We start from the raw sequence: 19,784 nt of genomic DNA on the forward strand, positions 1-19,784 counted from the left end.
GGATGGGTGGAGAAAAGTCATGATTCATAGAGAGAAGAACAGTATGAGTGAATGGATTAAGCGAAGGGGGCTCATGTAGATGTTGAAGAGGGTGGGGCTGAGCGAGGATCATTGCGGTATGCTGCAGATGACTTTGGTGGCCATGGAGCGGAACGGGGGAGGCGGACTCTCTGGGTTCTTCCGGCGAGGAACGAGATTATCCACTCCAAGGCTGAACCTTGGATACCAGTGTTGCTGAGGCGCTGTATCAGGGTGTGGTGGCATACGGTGTCGAAGGATGCTGAGAGGTCCAGGAGGATGAGGGCAGCTGTTTCCCCGTTGTCGAGCAGGGACCTGATGTCGTCGGTAGCTGCGATAAGTGCGGTCTCGGTGCTGTGGTTTGCTCGGAAACCGGACTGCGAGGGGTCAAGGGATCTGTTTGTCTCAAGGAAGGCAGAGAGTTGTTTGTTGACGGTCTTCTAGATGAATTTGGCAGGAAAAGGGAGGAGCGAGATGGGGCAGAAGTTCTTGAGGTCCGTGAGGTCCACGGTGGGTTTTTTCAGGAGGGCGCTCAGCTCGGCACGTTTCCAGCTCTCCGGGAAGGTAGCGGATGCAAAGGAGCTGTTAATGATGCCCCGGAGTTGGGGTGCGATGATGGAGTCGGCTTTGTTAATGATGTGGTGTGGGCATGGGTTGGTTGGAGAGCGGGAGTGGATGGTGTTCATCGTGCGGGTGGTGTCTTCGGTGCTGACCAAGGATGAGAGGCTGCCATTTACAATCTGTTAGTCTAGAGGCATTTATATTCCCTTTGTGTTATGAGAAAGTTTTTTTACCAGAATTTATTGTGTTTCAAGGCAGCAGAAAACATCAGGCAAAGAAAAGTTGCATCATACCACCAGTAACATAGATCCAGCTGATGTGTCCCGCAATACTATAACCATAATCTACCCTTCCCTCGCCACCCTTAAATCTACTTGTGTCCCAGTAGTAATAGTCCCACTCAGCAGGTGAAGAGTAGGATGCAGTCATAATCTGCATCGCTAAGCCTGTCCATTGAGGTTCAGGCAGCAACGGGTGTGATCGCAAACATATGGGCAGTTCTAATCAGGGTCCAGAAACTAATGGAAGATACTACCTACAATGGGGGATGCCAGTCCTTTAAACAGTCCACTAATGCCTCAAAGTCCCTGGCTATGGTCAGTTAACCATGTTCCCATCTAGCCTCCCTGAGGAGCACTCCACTTTCATACCCCACCCACCTCTTGAATTCCTTACGCCAGGTTGCAACCCTGGGTCCCCTGGAAGCCCGCCAATTTCTGTGATTTCCCTCTTTGTCAAAATAAAGGGCAGGTCTTGGAACTTGCTGTGACCTTGATCTATGTGGGGTGTGGTAATTAGCTAGGCAAACAGGGCCCCTGGGAACATGGGACCTCCTTCAAGGTAATGTCAGCAACTATGTTTGTGATCTCTTCCCAATAGTCTGCTAGTGACTGACAGCTCCATAGCATGTGTAGGAATTGCACTCCCACTACCCCACATCTTGGGTATGTTGCTCAAACTGCATTAAAATACCCATTTATTCACCCTGGGGTGAGGTACGGTCTATGCAAGACATAGAAATTGATTAGTTTGAATCTGGAGTTCATGGATAACCTGGGGGCACACTCCAACAAAGTTGTCCAGTCGCACTCAGGTATGGGACTCCCAAAGTCTTGTTCCCATTGGGCCCTTAGGGTGTCTAGGGGCTGCAGCTTGTCTTCTCTAATCACCCTATACAAACATGTGACTGCTTTGAACATGTCAGCGGACTTGACTATGTATTGATAGCACTTATGATGCTGTGGCTCTGTCATGACCACACCTCAGTGCCTACAGACGGCGGCTGTCACTGCCCCAAGGAGCAGAAAGTGACTCCGGGGTAAATTGAATTCCAAGAGAAATTCCTCAAGCAGGAGGAGCTCCTCATCTTGGAACAAGACCCCTACTTGTGTCGCACCTGCAGATATCCAATCGGCCAAGCTCCACCACTCTGTCCCATGGGGCAGCACCTCTAACATAATTAGGGGTTTGTAGGGCAAATACAGAAACTTCACTTGTTTCTTTTGTAAGCATTTACTTGGAATCTCAATCTCAACAGTACCATAACCAGCTAGTGAAGCTCATGTAAAATCTATCCCTTCTCACGCCCCCGGGGACAGCTTACCCACCAACCACTGCATAAACCACTGGAATTGCACTGCAATGCAACACGTCTCAAGCTCAGGAACTGCCATTCCTCCCTGATCCACAGGGTGCTGTGATATCACACTAATTCTTCTATGGCCTGATCCCCTTATAGAAGCAATAATGTGTGAGTCCATTTCCTGGAACAGCTCTACAGAAATCCATACAGGCAGTACTACTAAAACAGTCAGGGAGAGCTACGACATTAAGCAAAGCGATGTGCATGGAGACAAATAAGCGAAGCATCTTCCAGAAGTCATTGCATGTTCTAAGAGCACGGATTGCCATTCCAACATTCCCATCCAATAAGTCAGCCTAGTCATGGAATACAGTAACACCCAGATATTGTAGACATTGGGGTTCTCAGTGCAACAACTCTAGTTCCTCAGGTGGTCTGCAAATTGGCAAGTGTCTGGAACAGTTGTGACTTGTGCCAGTTGACCCTCAGCCCAGACAGTGAGTTGAAAACCTCTAGTTTAGAATGGGGTTTGATCCAGTAAGGCCTGATGTGGGGGAGAGATCAATATCACAAATAACATGTTGAATACCACATAAGAACATTGATGACAAACTGTAAAAAATGCACAACTTACACATGAATTTAAGGTGCTTGAGAGTGTATCTCATATATCAGGTTATATTATTGTTTTTACTGTTTTCCATGTTATGATAGTCTTATCTGTTTGGTATAGCCAGTACACAAGCAAACAATACATTTACATGAGCCAACACAAAACATAACATAAGATAAACAAAAACATTTGAAACACAAAAATGAATGAAAATACCTGGGTTGTTGTCAATGGGTCCACAGTAGCCCCCAAGTGTCTTGTCAAAGCACCTTAACCAAAGGATATTGGGGTTGTATGATTAATGTTTCCTTCCCACACTCAGCCTATTCCAAAATCAATCTAAAGTGCTTTTTTGACTATGAGAAAATTGTAAGGCATAGCCACTGTTCTAATGTTGAGGTGATACTCCTCTATAAATCCCTAGGCAATGCCAATGTGTTTCGAACTCATGAGAAAGAGGGGGAAATTATGAGCTTTTCTACAAGGTTATCATCAGGGCAAAAAAAAAACTTGTTCATTCATACTGAATGGTGCATGTCCGCATCCTTTGTTGCGGCTGTCACAAAAAAGATAGGTAACTCAAATCCAGCCTGATATGAATCTAATTGTTTTATGTATCAGGTCGCCATATGAGTATTCAAAGACCCGCTTCAGTTTCCTGTCTGCGTAGCCGCCATAGTTCAGAAAGAGATTTCCCTTCACATTACAAGAGCCAGCTTCAGTCAGTGATGTGGGTGGCCACAATGAATCGGCGTGTGGACCGCAAACTGTAGCATCTAAAATATTGGTTGATATTCGCTTGTCAATAAAGCTGGGTTCCGTGATCTGTCTCAAGTTCCACAATGACGAGCCCCATTTGGCAGAGTTGTAAAGCCAAAGCAAGAGCAAGCCAGTGCAGTTGGGCTCCGCATGTGCCCTTGTCATGTACACTCTATGATCAAAGCATCTGAGCTTCTCAACCTGCCCTGCCAAATGCTCCCTGGTATCTAGCAAGGCCTGTTGCAAATCTGGGCGACCTAGTATACTCTTCTGCATGTTCTCTCTGTTCTCCCTTAAAGGACACAACCTCATTTAATAAGGTGCATCTAACACCCATCAATTTCGCTATGCATTTTCCCCTGATCACTGCCTTAAAGGCATCTTACTTCACATGAGGTGAAGAAGCTGTGCCAGTATTGTCCTCAAAGTATTGCCTAATGCAATCCTCAATGGTTTTCGATAATATTGGGTCCTCTAAGAATTCCTGCTTCAGTCTCCACCCAGGGATACAGGTTCTCGTCTGCTCGCACTTCAAAGAGAGGATGACCAGGTTGTGGGCTGAAATGGTTCTACAGTGAAATTCAACCTAATGCACCAAGACATGGACATCTGGGAATAATCCCTAATTAGTAGGTTTTTCCTGTGCCAGGTGTCAATTAACCCCTATTTAATCTGCCAGTCCGCATATAACCAAGCCAATCTGGTAGCTGGTGGGTCCCTCACTGGGGGGTGGGAGCCATCTAGCACAGGATCTGCCTCACAGTTATAATCACCTCCCATAATGACAGAGTGCAGCAAGTAAGGGGTTAAGGACATCAACAAGTCCACAAGAAACAACCTATGTTCTACATTTGTGGCATGGATAAGTAATGACCGCTATGTCTTGGTCTTTTAGTCGACCCGTTACCATAACACATCTATCCACTGGGTCAATTACATCTCCAGTGTGTACAAAGGGGTTGTGACTATTTGGAAGCTCCACACTGAGTTCCCCACCACCCAGCTGCAGATTGGAAAGAGGAGCCCATGGCTCAAGGGGGCTAGGATGGATTCCCAGTCATCTGTAGGGTCCCACCATGAAACCACACACCAAGCAATGAACATAACAATACTGACAATGCAGCTGCATTATATGAGATTGTCAGCAGTCTCAGGACAGGTCCATGACTGAGTCCCCAGATGAGCTGGATCTGTGGCCAGAATCTGAATCAAGTGCCATCATCCTCCTCTGTGGATGTCGGACTCGCACCACATCCCCCCCAATATTGCTGCTACTTGCACCGCTCTCTAATGTTCATTTTGGACTTCCTCTTAAGGGAGCCACCTTGCTATGACTTTTTCGCTCTGCGTTTTGATCTGGCTCTGATAGATTTCCAATATGGGTACTACTCCTTGAACAGGCATGCAAATGTACATTAATTCAGTCCATACCTCCTGTGGGGCCCAGAAAAAGTGCACTCCATCCATCATCAAGGCATACGTAAGACCTAGTTGCCAGAGAAGCTGCGTTCCGTCCAAGAAGGTGAACCCTGTATTTGCTATTCTCAACTTTGAGGTCTCCCTTCAGTTTGGCTTGGCTAAATATGTGGTCTCGGTCTTTATAATGCAATAGTCTGGACACTATTGTTGATGGCTGTGCCCCCAGGAGTGGAGGTCCTGATGACACTCTATATGATCTGTCCAGGGCATAGAACGGGGAGAGTCCCTCTGTTGCCACCGTACTGCACAGCCATTGTTTGAGATGATCTAGCATGCAGTCTCCCTCAAATTGTTCCAGTAGGCCAATCACCTTGATGTTATTTGGACGTGACCTGTTCTCAGTGTCTTCCGCTCTGTCTTCCAGTTTCGGTACTTCATATCTGTGAGGTGCTCTTTCACAGTTCTTAGGACTGGGTGGATCTCCACCAGTTCTGTCTCTGCTGTCTTCACTTGCTATGCCAGTCTTTGGTGATCATCCTTCAAGATCCCCATATCTGCCACCAAAGTGTCAATCTTAGTTCCAGTACCTCCCTGGATGCAGTGAAGGCCTGTGGGATATATTAAAGAGTAGGGTCTCCGGACAGTCCGGCTGTGAGGCAGAAGCCCAATCTTCATGAAGGGGTGCAGCAGGGTCTTCCAAAGTAGCCCTGCTGTATCTGTCTCCTTCCATCAGGAGGTATTCCCCATGGTGCTAGAGAGACAGTAGGTGGTAATGCAGGTAGAATATAAGGCTCCGACGACTGTGACAAAGGAGCTAGAGATCAACAGTTTGGTGAGGAAGAGGAGAGAACTTCAAGAATGTGAGCGCTGATTACCAGTGTCCGGCATAGGATAGTTTGCGGTATTGTGCTAGACACTCAAGCTGTGCACCCAGGGCACACCCCTTAGAAAGCAGTATTTCAAAGCAGCAGTCCTCTTTTGTTCCAAGGCCGCTCCTATTACAATAGTGAAACACACCAGGCAGTAATGCAGGCTCTGATGATGGCAGATGTTCTGCAAATAGGCATCTTGCACAAGATTGTCAGAAGCAGGAGCGGTAGTCTGAGTCCAGTGTGTGATGGGATTTTCATTTTTCTTGGGGGACCTTATCTCCTTCAGGGCCCATTGGATGTGTTAACAGGGGATAAGTAAAGCTCTAGGCCATTCATCACAAAAGCCCTTTGGTAGAGTCTAAAAGAGTGGTACATGTTCAGATGTAACAAGGCACAGTGTGTAGGGTCACAAGAGCTGTGCTCCAGGGGCCAGTAGATTACTGGTCATGCTGAAGTGACCTACTGTGCTATCTCACACCCAGCTCCCCAAGCAGCTGCACTGCTAATTCAGAGTTTGGTTAGACACAATACACCGATGAGGCTGAATGTGCCGCAAAGGACAAGCGGTGTTCAGTCTCTCTGTGAGAGGCACATCTTCATTAGGCCACACTGGCAGGTAACCAGCTGGACACATGGGGCAGTATTGGTCAGGGCCCGTATCCGCTCACCTCACATCCGCACTCCAACTTTCCAGCAATGTTCCAGAGATTTGTGACCCCCAGATATGAGTCACTAACTCAGCACCTCAGCAAAGTGGCAGGAGCAAAGAGGCTCTGCTCTCCAATAACCGCCCGCTTCCTTTCACCACCATGTGGTAGGCCACCAACAGACAGGCTACCATGTCACCACTCAGCAGCTGCCATAGGAGCGGTCGCTCTGGTAGGTGCTATTTGGCTGCATCTGAAAGGTTTCCCAGACCTCCGCTTCAGGCTCACAGCACTGGGGACCAGTCCGTAGAGGACCCTGCAGCGATCCCCTGCATCATTCGGCATGGCCCCCATCTGCTATCTTGGGAGTACAATCATCTGATCTTGCAATCAACCGCAGGGGCCACTTCTTGCCTCAAAACACCGAAAGCATCTCAGAAAAATAGGCAATGGGCTTAGATGGACACATATTACAGATTAGGTGACATTTAGCCTAATAGGATTGGTCATGATGTCACAGGATGGGATTTGTCGGGCAGGTCCTACGCCATAGGCAGCTGGCCACACCTCCCTTGTGTTATGATAAGGTGGCAGGGCATTGGATCTCTTTGTGGACATTTGGCAACCCCATACAAGCTGGCTGACCTCTGGCATATGTCCATTTCCTTTTTATTTGGAGAGGGCTCATCCTGTGGCATGCAGTAAATGTTCGGGCTATACCATGACTGTAAAGTAAGTTTCACTGCTGCTGTTTAGAATGTACATTGGGAATCCTGCTCTTGTGCAACAGCCTTGTCGGTAAGTACAGTCAGGAGAGAGGGAAGCTTTCTTCATTCACCTGTGCAGCGTGCATGCTGGATCTAGGTGGAGCTGGTCCAGATGGGGTGCTTCTGAAAGCCCACAAGGTTTGGTGTAGGAGCCTGTAGGTCTGTAGTAGAAGTATACATGTCTATGTTCATGATAGGCTGATGCCTCTGAGAGGCCTGTCCCCATTGGGTTTGGATCAGAGTCAGTCAATCCACCAAGATAGCAGAGAGAGCTAAACTAGAGCTGAGTCAAAGACCTGGCTGGCTGTAAGAGCACAGACATGAGTCAAGCCATAACATCTTTTTAAATATATATTGGGCAACAACAAACATGTAAAAATGTGATAATGTATCTCCAAAAATTAAAGAAAGTGCATTTCTTTAAGATACAGAATTGTTTCAACTTAGTAGATCAGATTATATCACTGCAATAAAAGGGATAGTTTTTGAACCTTAGAAACATAATCCTGCCCCCCATGAAAATGAATTTAAAAATTAAGAGACAAGTCTGTTGTCACGCATACCCGAACTATGGGCTCGATTTTTTTTATAGATGGAGGAACACTATATTCTATAAAATCAAACACAAATGATTGTCGTAAAGCCCACATTCTGAAGCTACATAGTTATAGGTGCTCTTATATGAGATGAAGAAAATGAAGTCTCTGGGAAACACACTATTTATCTAGAATCAGACGTGGTCAAGCAAAGACGCTGGGATTGATCCCAGGTTTTCTGGTTTTACATTGTGCAATTTAACCGCTCAATGAGTATCTATTTCTCTCTCCCTCTTTACATCAAAGATTAATACTCTGATTTTCTTGGTGCACAATGAGGTCAGAAAGTGGGTAGTAGGCAAAGATCAGAAAAAGCCTTGACTTGTCCAAGAGGACAATGAGTTGAGCCAGAGCCAGGCATCTCAGTTCAGTTTAACTTAGGCTTTCAGTGGCTCACCCACTTCTAGCTGGGATAGGAGAATATTGTGGGTTGCAGTGGGTTTGTAGTGCAAACAGGTATAAATCTTTGAATACAATTCAGATCCTCTAAAAGACCAGTAGGGGCATGTCAGATGTGTATGCAAGTATGTAATAGAAGCAGACATGTATCCGGCAGGCCAGTAACTCACTAAATCTGAAAGGCAGAAAGTACCAAAGCAGACAAAGACAAAGAGGTTTTTGTCTCGGAAAGGCTGCATCTTAGTACAGTGTAAATGCCCCTCACTTTCAGTCCTAAAAGGCCCGTAGAGCTGTAGTACAGACAAACACATCTAATGAACCCGCTGCCACTTACCTATTTTAACAGAACGTTACATTCTTTAACCCCTTCGATGCTGATGACGAGCTCAGCTCGTCATCAGCCACGGGTGGCGTGTGCGGATGACGAGCTGAGCTCGTCATGTAACGCGGTTTTGCGAAAACAGCCGCACAGCGCAAAAATGACCGCAGCAGCGATGCGGTTAACCTTCCCATGAGCACTGCTCAGGTCTCAGCCCTGTTGGTGTAATGTAAACGTTTTGTGACTTTTTGCTTTCCCCATGTTTTTGATTTCAGAGAAAGTGGTACCGGGGGACTCCTCTCCCTAAAGTAGGGTTGTATGATGAAAATCATTTTGCAATACCTTTGGTACACTCTTGTTTTAATCTGTTGACAATCTGTGAATATCTTTTTGTGGGAACGAGAACATAACATGGAAAGGAAGTAATTACTCTAAAATTAGAATTTTCGTTTTATGGGCAGAACATCTAACTAGCTTTGTGACACACCTGATAACACATCAGAGTCAAGTTCCCTTTCCTACCCCCTGTAATGGATTTTTCTAGGGTGCCTGAGGAACAAAAGGTGTAAGGATCACTTTCAATATACAATCACAGTGCAACCCATTTTGGTCACACAGTAGAGCTTAGAGACAATAGGTGGATTATTTATAAAGATTTATTACAAATACAAAGCCATATGAAAATACTATTCTCCGAGAGGAGCAAGATAGTGTTTGCATGATTCTGGGCCATTCTGCCACCCAGACCGTAAGGGAAATCTGGGGTTGCTTATGAGGTCTGCCCCTGGAAAGCAGCTCTGAAGGCACTGGGATCACTCGGATCACTCAGGAAGGCGTTCTGCTACCATTCAGCCACCCAGGTCCCTGTTAACGGCATTGGCTGCGTGCGGCTGTTTTCGAGAAAGTCGTGGAGTATCCTCGTTTGTTTGCCGACTGCTGTAGTGCTACTCTGCTCTACCTCCATGGTGGGAGCTGTGCGGGCTGAGCGGGCTGTGCGGGCTCTTGAAGAGGCACAGCCTAGTTCCAGGCAGAATATGTCTTCACGAGGAGTAAGAGCCCCCAAAGCTAAAACTGCTCATGCTAACGCTGAACAAGGTGATGCAGAGGGGACGGATGCCTCCCAGAAAGGTAAACGGGAGACAGGGGTCTCCAAAAAGACAGCAGGGAGACCAAGGCAAGGGGACGCTGTAAAGGAAGGGGCAAGTACTCAGCCCTCAATTGCAAAAATAGTCCCTATCGCTAAACCACCGGTCCCCCCCAAGTGAGAATGTATTACTCCAGGATAGGCATTTCCGCCCCCCACGGGGGGGCATGCCTGCAATAGAAAATGTTTCTTCTGTTCTGCCCAATATGCCCAGGGATCATTCTCCTGATACATAGGGTCCCATGTGCTCCATCAACACCATCAAGCCCGTAGATCCCCCCTTAGTCACCGTTGATGAGAACATTGACGCAACGGCTCAGTTGGATTCTTGGACTTCAGCTTCTGATAAAGGAGAAATTAAAACAGCCAGCATTGCAAAACCTGTTCAAACTCTGGAAAGTAACTCATTGGCCAGACTCCTGAACCTCCCGCTGAACATTTCTTTTCAGTGTCAAACCGCTCTGACTCAATGGCAGAAGGGGGCACATCTAACTCAAGCAACGAGGATCTATTAGAGAGGAATGATGATAATGACAGCAGTACCCGCAAAATCCTCGGAACTGTTCAGCAACAGAAAAAGGCGCTCAGCAAGGCAGATAGACACAGCCAACTCAAATGGGATTATTCAGATTCCCAGCTCACTTTTTCCCACGGCGAGACATCCACCAAAGCCCTACATTGGGAGAATATAAGCACTACATCTGAATCAATGGAAGAACCATCCCTAATGTCTACATTGGCCTCAATAAAGCAGTTTCAGGTAGAGTTCCAATCTGACATTCGTCTTGCTAAAGGGGCAGCCAAGAAACTGCAAGGGGGCATAAGGAAACTGAATAGAACCTGCACTGATATCAGTGATAGAGTCACCATGATTAAAGGCCGCACAGAATATTTGGAAACTGATGTTTAGGCCTTGAAAGAACAAGGCTCTTCCCAAGGTGCCTGCCTGACAGATCTGATGTGGAAGATTGAAGAGCAGGAAAACAGACAGACCCAGAATAACCTCCGCCTGTCGGGGATTCCCAAAGGAGTGGAGGGGGATGATCCACGATGCTTCATTGTGAAACTCCTGCGAGATTCCTTTCCTGATTACTCAAATTGAAACTGGGAACATGAGGTCCAGCAAGCTCACCGCTTCCCTTTTAATCTGAAGATACAGCAGGACGGTGGCAACGATGACGGGGAAAAACCTAGGGCCTTTCTGGTGTTTTTGGGAACCTTTTGCTTAGACAGTTGGTCTATGACCAGGCCCGACCCAATTCTCAGAAAGGTTCTGATGGAGTGTCCTTCTTCACAAAACCTGATTTCTGTCACATCACGGTAGAGCGGAGGTGGCGCCTCCATCAGCTAATTGCCCCCTTTCAACAACAGTGGGCTCAAGTTTTCTTAATGAACCCGGCTAGATTTAAAGGCATTTTGAATGGGGCTACTCGTACCTTCAATTCGGAAATTAAGACAGAAGAGTTTCTTGGTGAAATTAAGTCATGGAAAAGGGCATAATTCATCAGCTCTCGATCTGATAAATTATACATTTAATATTCTGATGCCATCTCTTCTTTCTCTCTCTCACTCCCCTGCCTTTTTTTTCTATGTGGGATTAGTCGAGAGATTCAGGTAGGCTTTTTTTATGGTTTGTGTCCCTCTCTATGTGCCTCTTTATGAGTCTCTTTCATGTAAGAGGCCTTTGGGCAATAAATATGGTGTTGATGGGTGGTGGAAACTCACATTAGATGTCCATCATTCAGGTTTTTCCTGATTGGTCTAATTTTGCAGGGGTGAGTAGGCCGACTGGGAGTAGGGCAGGAGGAATAGCAGTGGGGGGACACTGGGCATTAATCAATATTTTATGTTTAGCTACAATGAGCTTGAACTTAAGGAAAAAACGAGCAATATGGCTATAACCTGTATGTTGGATATGTATGTTTTCTGCTTTTGTTTTTTCTTTTCTCCTTTGAAAGCTTTTTATGCTTAAACATGAATAGTACAACTAATCTTAGAATTGTCTCTGCAAATATCTGTTGTTTAAATGATGTACGGAAGAGGCAGAAGGTGTCACAAGTGCTACGATCGCTGGGGGCTGACGTAGTTTGCCTCCAGGAAACACATATTGTGGGATCACAGATACACCTTTTAAACTCTTTGGGTTATAAAATAATTGGGGGGACATCACAAGGGGAGCGTGAGAGGTGTTGGGATTCTGGCCCAGCGGAACCACTCATTAAAAACCATTTGTATGACATCTGATTTTTTTGGGCGATGAGTCATAGCAGAATGCTGGCTATCAACAGAGTTTTCTTTTACTTTGTGCTCCATTTACAGGAGCACTTCAGATAACCCTGGGGTAATCAATTGGATTTCAGGCTAACTAGCCCACTGGCCCCTCCCTGTCATTATATGTGGGGATATCAACATCAATTTACCCAGCAACTGGAGAGTGAATAGTCAGTGGAAATATACCAGCCGGAAGCCCAAAGTATATCAGGCTTTAGGAAATGTAGTGCATACCCATGGGCTCATTGACGTGTGGGTTAACTTAAAACCCAATCAGGTTTTACATATTACATGATCTGTAATTGTGCTATTGATACTGCCCCATGTTTCATGTCAGACCATAATCCACTTATCCAAGATATTAAAGGCTTTGTGCCCCATAAGGAAATTCCTGGAGCTTTGAGAGAGAGCTTTTGTATGATGTTGGTTACCCGACTTACATGAAAAACTGTATTCAGGAGTTCCTAGAGATAAATATTGGGTCTGTCTCAGTTACTGTGGTATGGGATACGCTAAAAGCATTTATCCATGGGGAGACCCTTCAGTACTCCTTAAGGAACAATAAACAAGAAAAAGTGCAGAACTGGAAGCTTCACGATAAATTAGCAAAGGCAGAGGAGAAATTATCTAGGGCAATTCAGTTGGGGGGAAGAAATCAAAACTGCACAACTTGAAGCTGCAGCTATCAAAGCAAAAATTGGGCAGTTATTAGCGGAGCAAGTTGCTGCAAAATGGGCCTTGGTCCGTTAAAAAATATACAAGTGTAGCGAGATGATTGGTCACCAGTTGGCTATTAGAACTAGACAACAGGTTACCTCCAATGAAATACACTCAATACAGGTTTCCACAGGCGAGATTACCAATGACCCGCTAAAATTCAAGGGGCGTCCCGAGAATTCTACCAGGTTCCTTATAACGAAGAGGGCGTTGGCCCATCAGAGTCTAATGAAGGCGGGATTATGAACTATCTAGATGCCGTTTCACTAAACCAATTTAGCATGGAGAATCATGATCAACTTGAAGATCCACCCTTATGGGAGGAAAGTGCTACAGCTCTAGCAGGCATACCAGAAAGTAAAGCGGCAGGTTCCGCATTTATCCCAGTGGAATTCTATAAAAAAAATTCTTCTCAGCTAAAAGTCCTTTTTACAGCCCTGGTAATCTATATTGTTAACGGTGCCCCTCCACCCACCTCATGGGCATCAGCCAAGATTATAATCTTTCCAAAGAAAGATAAACTACCTCTTGAAATGGGTTCTTATAGGCCAATCACACTCATTAATTTCATCTCTACTCTAAAATCCTTGCATCCAGACTGTCCTCCAAATTTGAACATCTAGTCTCTAAGTGGCAGCGTTGTTACATCCCTAAAAAAGGCACTACCGATCATATTCGGCGTACCATCACCTTTTTTGACGCAGCACAGATTACAGGGGACCCGATGGCTCATACTCTACTTGATGCCGAAAAGGCTTTTGATCGGGTCTCCTGGCAATTTCTTTGGCGCGTCATGAGGAGGATGAACTTTGAGCCCAAAGCTATTCAAGCTATTCAAGCCTTATATATTAGCCCTATAGCCAGGATTTCAATAAATGGGCAACTAACGGAGCAGATTTAAATTTTACCCGTGACTCAGCAGAGTTGTCCCTGCTCCCCACTGCACTTTGCCATCTATAGAGATCCCTTTATTAAAAAACTTGAAAATAACCCAGAAATCCAGGCTATAAGTAGATTAGGGTTTGAAACTAAAATCATGGCATACGCTGATGATTTCGCCCCGGTAACTCCAGACCCTGAAAATGATATTTTAGCAGTAGTACGTGAGGCTCAAGGATTTGGGCAGATCTTGTGGTATGCACTCAATAAATGCAAAACGCAGATCATCCTAAAGAAAGAAATCAAATGGACAGATAGCAGAGTTGTCCATAGGGCTAGGTACTTAGGTGTCAACATCATGGTTGATAACGATTTAATCGTTAGTGAAAATCTGATTCCTTTAGCAACCAAAACAAAAAAAGCACTTAATTGGTTAAATAATCTCCACCTGACCATGGTGGGCCGATGTAATGTGCTCAAAATGATTTTTTTCCTAAACTTCTTTATATTTTTTAGAACCTTTCCCCTTGAATTTACTAAGGTAATATTGCAGACATTTGAACAGCTTTACACTCAATTTATCTGGGCATACCCTCAGCCTAGGAGATCGTTTAAGTTTCTATTACTTCCCTACGAAAGAGGAGGCTGGGCACTCCAAAAACTGAGGTTGTATTATTGGGCCATGATCCTGCAGAACTGCACCATACTGCTGCAAGAGAAACCTTCCATTGTAACAACATAGCTTCCGTCTCCCTTTGAGCTATTGATTGGGGCTGAGGTCTGGGGCTGCCTGTGGCGGCAGGTCGAATTTGGGTACTATAAGAGGGTCAGGTTTAAGACCCTGAAGGGTACCTTTATTTGTTATTTGTTATTTGTAGTTTTATAACGTGCTCAATTACTCAGGAGTATCCTGGCGCTTGGGAATGCAGATAGGCAGCAGAACACCTAAACTAATTACAATGACATTTTAAAAAGATGGGTTTTAAGTCTTTTCTTAAAAAGATTGAACTCCTGAGTGGAGCGAAGCATCGGGGGAACGGCATTCCACGCGGCGGCTGCTTTCACGGTAATAGACTGTCCCCCAAGACGGGAGCGTTTAAAGCGTGGGACAGTCAGCAGATGATGGGTTGCTGACCGTAGGGGGCAGTTGGGTAAGTACCAAGAAAAATGCTTCCTCAGGTACGCCGGCCCTTGACCGTGGATGGCTCTATGAGCAAAAGTAAGGGATTTAAACACAACCCGTTGTGCGACAGGGAGCCAGTGTAGGCTGCGCAGATGCTGTTGAATGCTGGACTGCCGTGAGATGGTAATATGGAGTCTGGCCACACGTGGTTTGTATGATCTGAAGGCGATTGGTAAGGTAGGCAGGAATGCCAGAGAACAGGACATTAGCGTAGTCGAGGCGAGAAAGGATGAGAGCTCTTGCCACTGTTTCTTTGGCCGTCCTCGGAAGCAGGGGAAAAAACCTACGAAGAGCTTTAAGGGTGCTGAAGCAACCACACATGAGTTTTTTAATATGCTCATCAAATTTTAGGTTTTCCCCAAACCAAACCCCCAGGTACTTAGCTGGTTTACCAACAGAGTTAGGATAGGGGACATCAGGCGGCCATAGAGATTCTCTAAAATTAGGTGGAAACTGCCCATAGAGAACTATTTTGGATTTATCTACATTGCATTTAAGCTGGGCCAGAGCGAGCCAATTGAAGACAAAGGAGAGGCAGGTCTGGACCGATGAAGTGTCCAAATCCGTACCCAGCCAGGTGAACAGCAGCTGCGTGTTGTCTGCGTAGGCAATTATTTTTGCACCTAATTCTTCGGCCAAGAAGATCAAGGGAGTCAAATAGATGTTAAAAAAGGGGGCTTAATGTGGACCCCTTTGGTACCCCAGTGGTAAGCAGCTTGGCCGAGGAAGAATAAGGAGGGATCCAACCTTGCTGAGTCTGACTGGTCAAAGATGAGGTCAGCCATTCTAATGCAGAACCAGTGATGCCAATGGATGCCATCTGGGTGATCAGCAGCTGGCGGGGAACCGTGTCGAAGGTGGCAGAGAGGTCTAACATAATCAGAGCCGCTCTGCCGCCAGTGTCCAGGCATTCCCTGATGGCCTCAGTCATTTCCATAAGTGCTGACTCAGTGCTATACGGAGCACGGAACCCAGATTGAGCAGGGTGAAGAGCATGTGAAGCTTCAACAAAAGCATCCAGCTGGCAAAATGCAATTTTCTTGTATACTTTGGCCAACACCGGTAGCAGGGAGATAGGCCGATAGTTTACTGGGACTGCTGAATCCAATCCTGATTTTTTAAGAAGCAGAAGCAGTTTAGCTTGTTTCCAACAAGTGGGGACTGTGGCAGTCCTGAACGAGAGGCTGATTATCTCAGCTACCTCGGAACAGACTACCACCGCCACCCCTCCTAAAACGTGGGCCGGACACGGATCAGTAGGGGACCCCGACTTCATAGATTTAAGGACAGCTAAACTGTCGGACACAGTTGGAGGGGAAAGTACATTGAAGGCATGAGGAGAAGGGGAAGGAGGTGTGTGATGGACCGTATCCTGGTTGCTCTGACCCAGACAGATTGAGCGCAAGCTGTCCTGAATCCCAACTCTTTTGTGTATGAAAAAAGAGGATAAAACCTCACACCACTGAGCGGACGAAGGGACAGTAGGGGCCTTTTCTGAGGTACACAAGCTCCTAGGTTTAGGGAGACTGTATCAATATACCCCTATTAATAAAAATGCCAATTTGCCTGCTATTTTTGGGAGAGGATATCTTCAAAACTGGCTTAATGTGGGCATCTTGAAACTGGGAACATTGTATTCCACTGAAGGGATCCGGTCCCTTAACAATTTTCAGCTTCAATTTAACCTGAGCCATAGTGAGGCTTTCAAATACCTTGCTATTAAATACTTTCTGTCATGTGAGGCGGGTGGGCCTATGTGGTTTATGCAAAATTATCTCATCGATAAACGAAATGAGCTAACACTACCTCACATTGTGCTCATATACTCTATGTTGAATAGCCAAATGCTTGACGAGATGGTCAAATCGAAAGCAAATGGCAACAAAAATTGGATACAACTGCCAACGTATTTCATCTAGCCCTGTGAACTGCCCAGAGCTATTTGTTATCTGCCAAATTACAAGCATAGTTTTACAAAACTGCTTTTTTTTATATATCACAACCAGTAGAATTGTGAAATGGGGGACAGGCAAGGGCACGTATATCCCTAGATGTGGGGAATTTAGTGCAGACTCTGTTCACATGTTCGCCACCTGCATAGAACTTGGGCCCTTGCTGAAGAAAATCCAGGACTTCCCTAGGATAGTCCTGTTACATGATGTCCAGATAACCCCTACTACCATCTTGCTGGTATACAGGACACTATTTATAGGAAGAGTGGGGGGACCTTGATTTTTGTCGCCAAAACAATTGTCAGGCTATGTATCACATCTGTTTGAATAGCTCCAAATCCCCTCATATCCTCTCAGTGGTTGGCCCGATTTGTCGTGACTTGTAACCATGAAAAGGCTATCTGTGCAATAAAAGGTATCCGGGCAAGAAAGAATGGGTTAGTCATTTGGGAACCCTTATACAGGTGGCTTAACCAGACAAACTCGTAGCCTTTCTCTTTTGCTTGATGTATTGTAATTTTTGCACATAAAATGTTAATAACCTGTGATTTTTAACTGCTCAGGTCATATTGCAATCCTGTTTGATAAGATTGCCTGGGGCTTCTTGCACAAAGGCACTGCTCACTTTATAATTAAGGAATACATTGGTTTGATATTGCACTTACCACGCTCTAGGGCTATATAATTCAGGTGCTTGCACTTTAAGTATTTTCTTATTCTTTAAAAAAACTCTCTTAATTAATGTTATGCTTGAAAAAGCTCAATCTTTTTTTTATATATATTTATAATAATGAGAGTTGAATATGTGATCACTGCTTAACTGCAAACATCTCCCCTACTGTGATAAATGTTTACTGCTCTGGGTTGGAGGGTTGGGGTGGGGGTGGCAGTAGTGCTGTAAAATATTATCCTTTGTTTGTATTGCATCTTTATAAAAATAAAAAAATAAATCAAAGACATACATAACATAAATCAGTCTCAGAAACCTAGTATAGAAATATTGGGTTACCAACGGAAAACCGAATCTGCGAACAAAGCTTATCTTCAATAACAGAATGAAAATGAGGAGCTAAATAGCTACTGTATAAAGTATAAGAAACATTGTTTGATGGTTAGATTGAAAGTTTCTGGCCTCCTGCCTATGATGCATGAGGGAATGCTAAGTCAAGTTAGAATTATGCAGACCAAAAGTCCTGCAATAGCAACACAAAATAAAATAAGTAACACTTGATGTTCTGTCAAGGCTTGATAATTCTCTCTACAATGCATTTCAAACAGCACAGTTAAAATGGAAGAATCACAGGACTCAACAGTAGCCTCAGAAAAAGATTTGATTCATTTGATTATTGCATTAAAGATCCAACATTTATTGCACAAGTAATTTCTTCAGAAATTCCGTTAAGAATACCACAGTTTTAATAAAAAATGGCAAGTGAGGAGGCGGAGTCAAAATGGCGGGCTGGCACCGCCGAGTGAAGCAGCCTGCATGGAGTCGCTCCGTATCGTCTTCTGATGAAAAATACGAAGAAAGCTGGGAGAGCTGCAAAGTGACTATGCGATCCTGCAGATAAACCATAAATCCTTGTGAACACGAGCTAAGAGCCAAAACAAGCCGAAGAGTTGCTGAGCTGAAAGCGCATCTTTTGCACAAAAAAAGAAAAAAAAAAAACTTATAGCGTGGTACCTGTAATGCAACAGTCGGATCCAGTGGCTCAACTCGGATGTTGTGGTTCGTCTACCGACTGAGCAGAGGGGTGGTGACGGTTTGGAGGCTTCGGAACACCGGCTCTCTACGAGCGCACGTGTTACAGGGCGGGCCCTGGCCTCGGACTGACCCTTGCACAGCTGTGTGCACTCGCTGAGGATCGGACGGCGTTTCTGCTTTTGGAGCCAATAGAGCTGAGCTCCCTCGCTGCTGCTGCCGCGCCGATGACTTCGCGTCAAGCTACCCGCTAAACCAGAACTGGCAGGGCTGGAAAGACGGCAACAACGAAACAAGACGAGCCAGGTATGACCGCGGTGGGGTCCGCCATAAAAACTAAGATTACTACGGGACTTGTGGCGGGAGCCCAATTTCCAGCTCTAGTAGGCGAAAAGAGTGTAGCAGGGGCCGGGATAGAAAAGCAACAACTCCATAAAGTGATACCCACTGGCAGCACTAACGGGGATACTGTGACAATGATTTCTCGAGAGGGGGATATAAACTCACAGATATCACAAAGCTCCCCCTCCTCAAGCGATCTGGCTAAGAAAGGTACCAAAAATAAACGAACGCTACTTGTACTTTAACCACATCTCCCAAAAATTTAGATACTAGTAGAGTGAATACCACAGGGGAGGATAAAGACAATAATAAGAATGCAAATGCTGACAAAATCAACCAGCTAAACACTCATGTGAACAAGGACCTTATTTCGGAACCCAATGTTGTACCTGATAGGGTGAGAGATGAAGTAACTGCTGCCATACATTCTGATATGGACACTGTCGATATTATCAATGGTGGTACCCCTGATACCGCTAATACCCAGTTGGCACGCATGTCCGCAGCACCAAACCTAAATATGGGGTATGAAATTGAAATGTGCGAACAAACCAAGAACTCAACGCTCATATTAGAGACTGAGATAATTACAAATAAACCTACATCTAACGAGCAAGTGGTTGATAACCAAACTGATAAGAACGATCACTCATTAAACGATGAAATCGAAAGGGCAGAAGAAAGCTCCAATCACGACTATGAAGAGATCTCGGAAGAGAGCGAGCTAGATAAGGAAGTAACTCCTACCAGAAACAATGCTGGTCAAGCTACAAATACAAGAAGAACAAAATTAAAAGCTAAGACCAAACAAAAACCTACGACTCGCAAATTACTGAGCAAAGACCCTTCTACAAATTAAAAAGGGTGCAAGGCTATCGTTGACGATAGCCCATTGAGGAAGTGGATTGAAGCAAAGGGAGGAGTGAAGGGCAGGGCCCTGAGGCTATCTGGTGCAAGCTTTGATGACGACCTGCATATAAGGGATAACAATACAATTCCTAGGGCAGATAACGCGGATAATACAAAACTCAACCCGGATGCA

The sequence above is a fragment of the Lissotriton vulgaris genome, chromosome 3_1 (genome assembly GCF_964263255.1).
Source record: "Lissotriton vulgaris chromosome 3_1, aLisVul1.2, whole genome shotgun sequence".
Classification (NCBI taxonomy): domain Eukaryota; kingdom Metazoa; phylum Chordata; class Amphibia; order Caudata; family Salamandridae; genus Lissotriton; species Lissotriton vulgaris.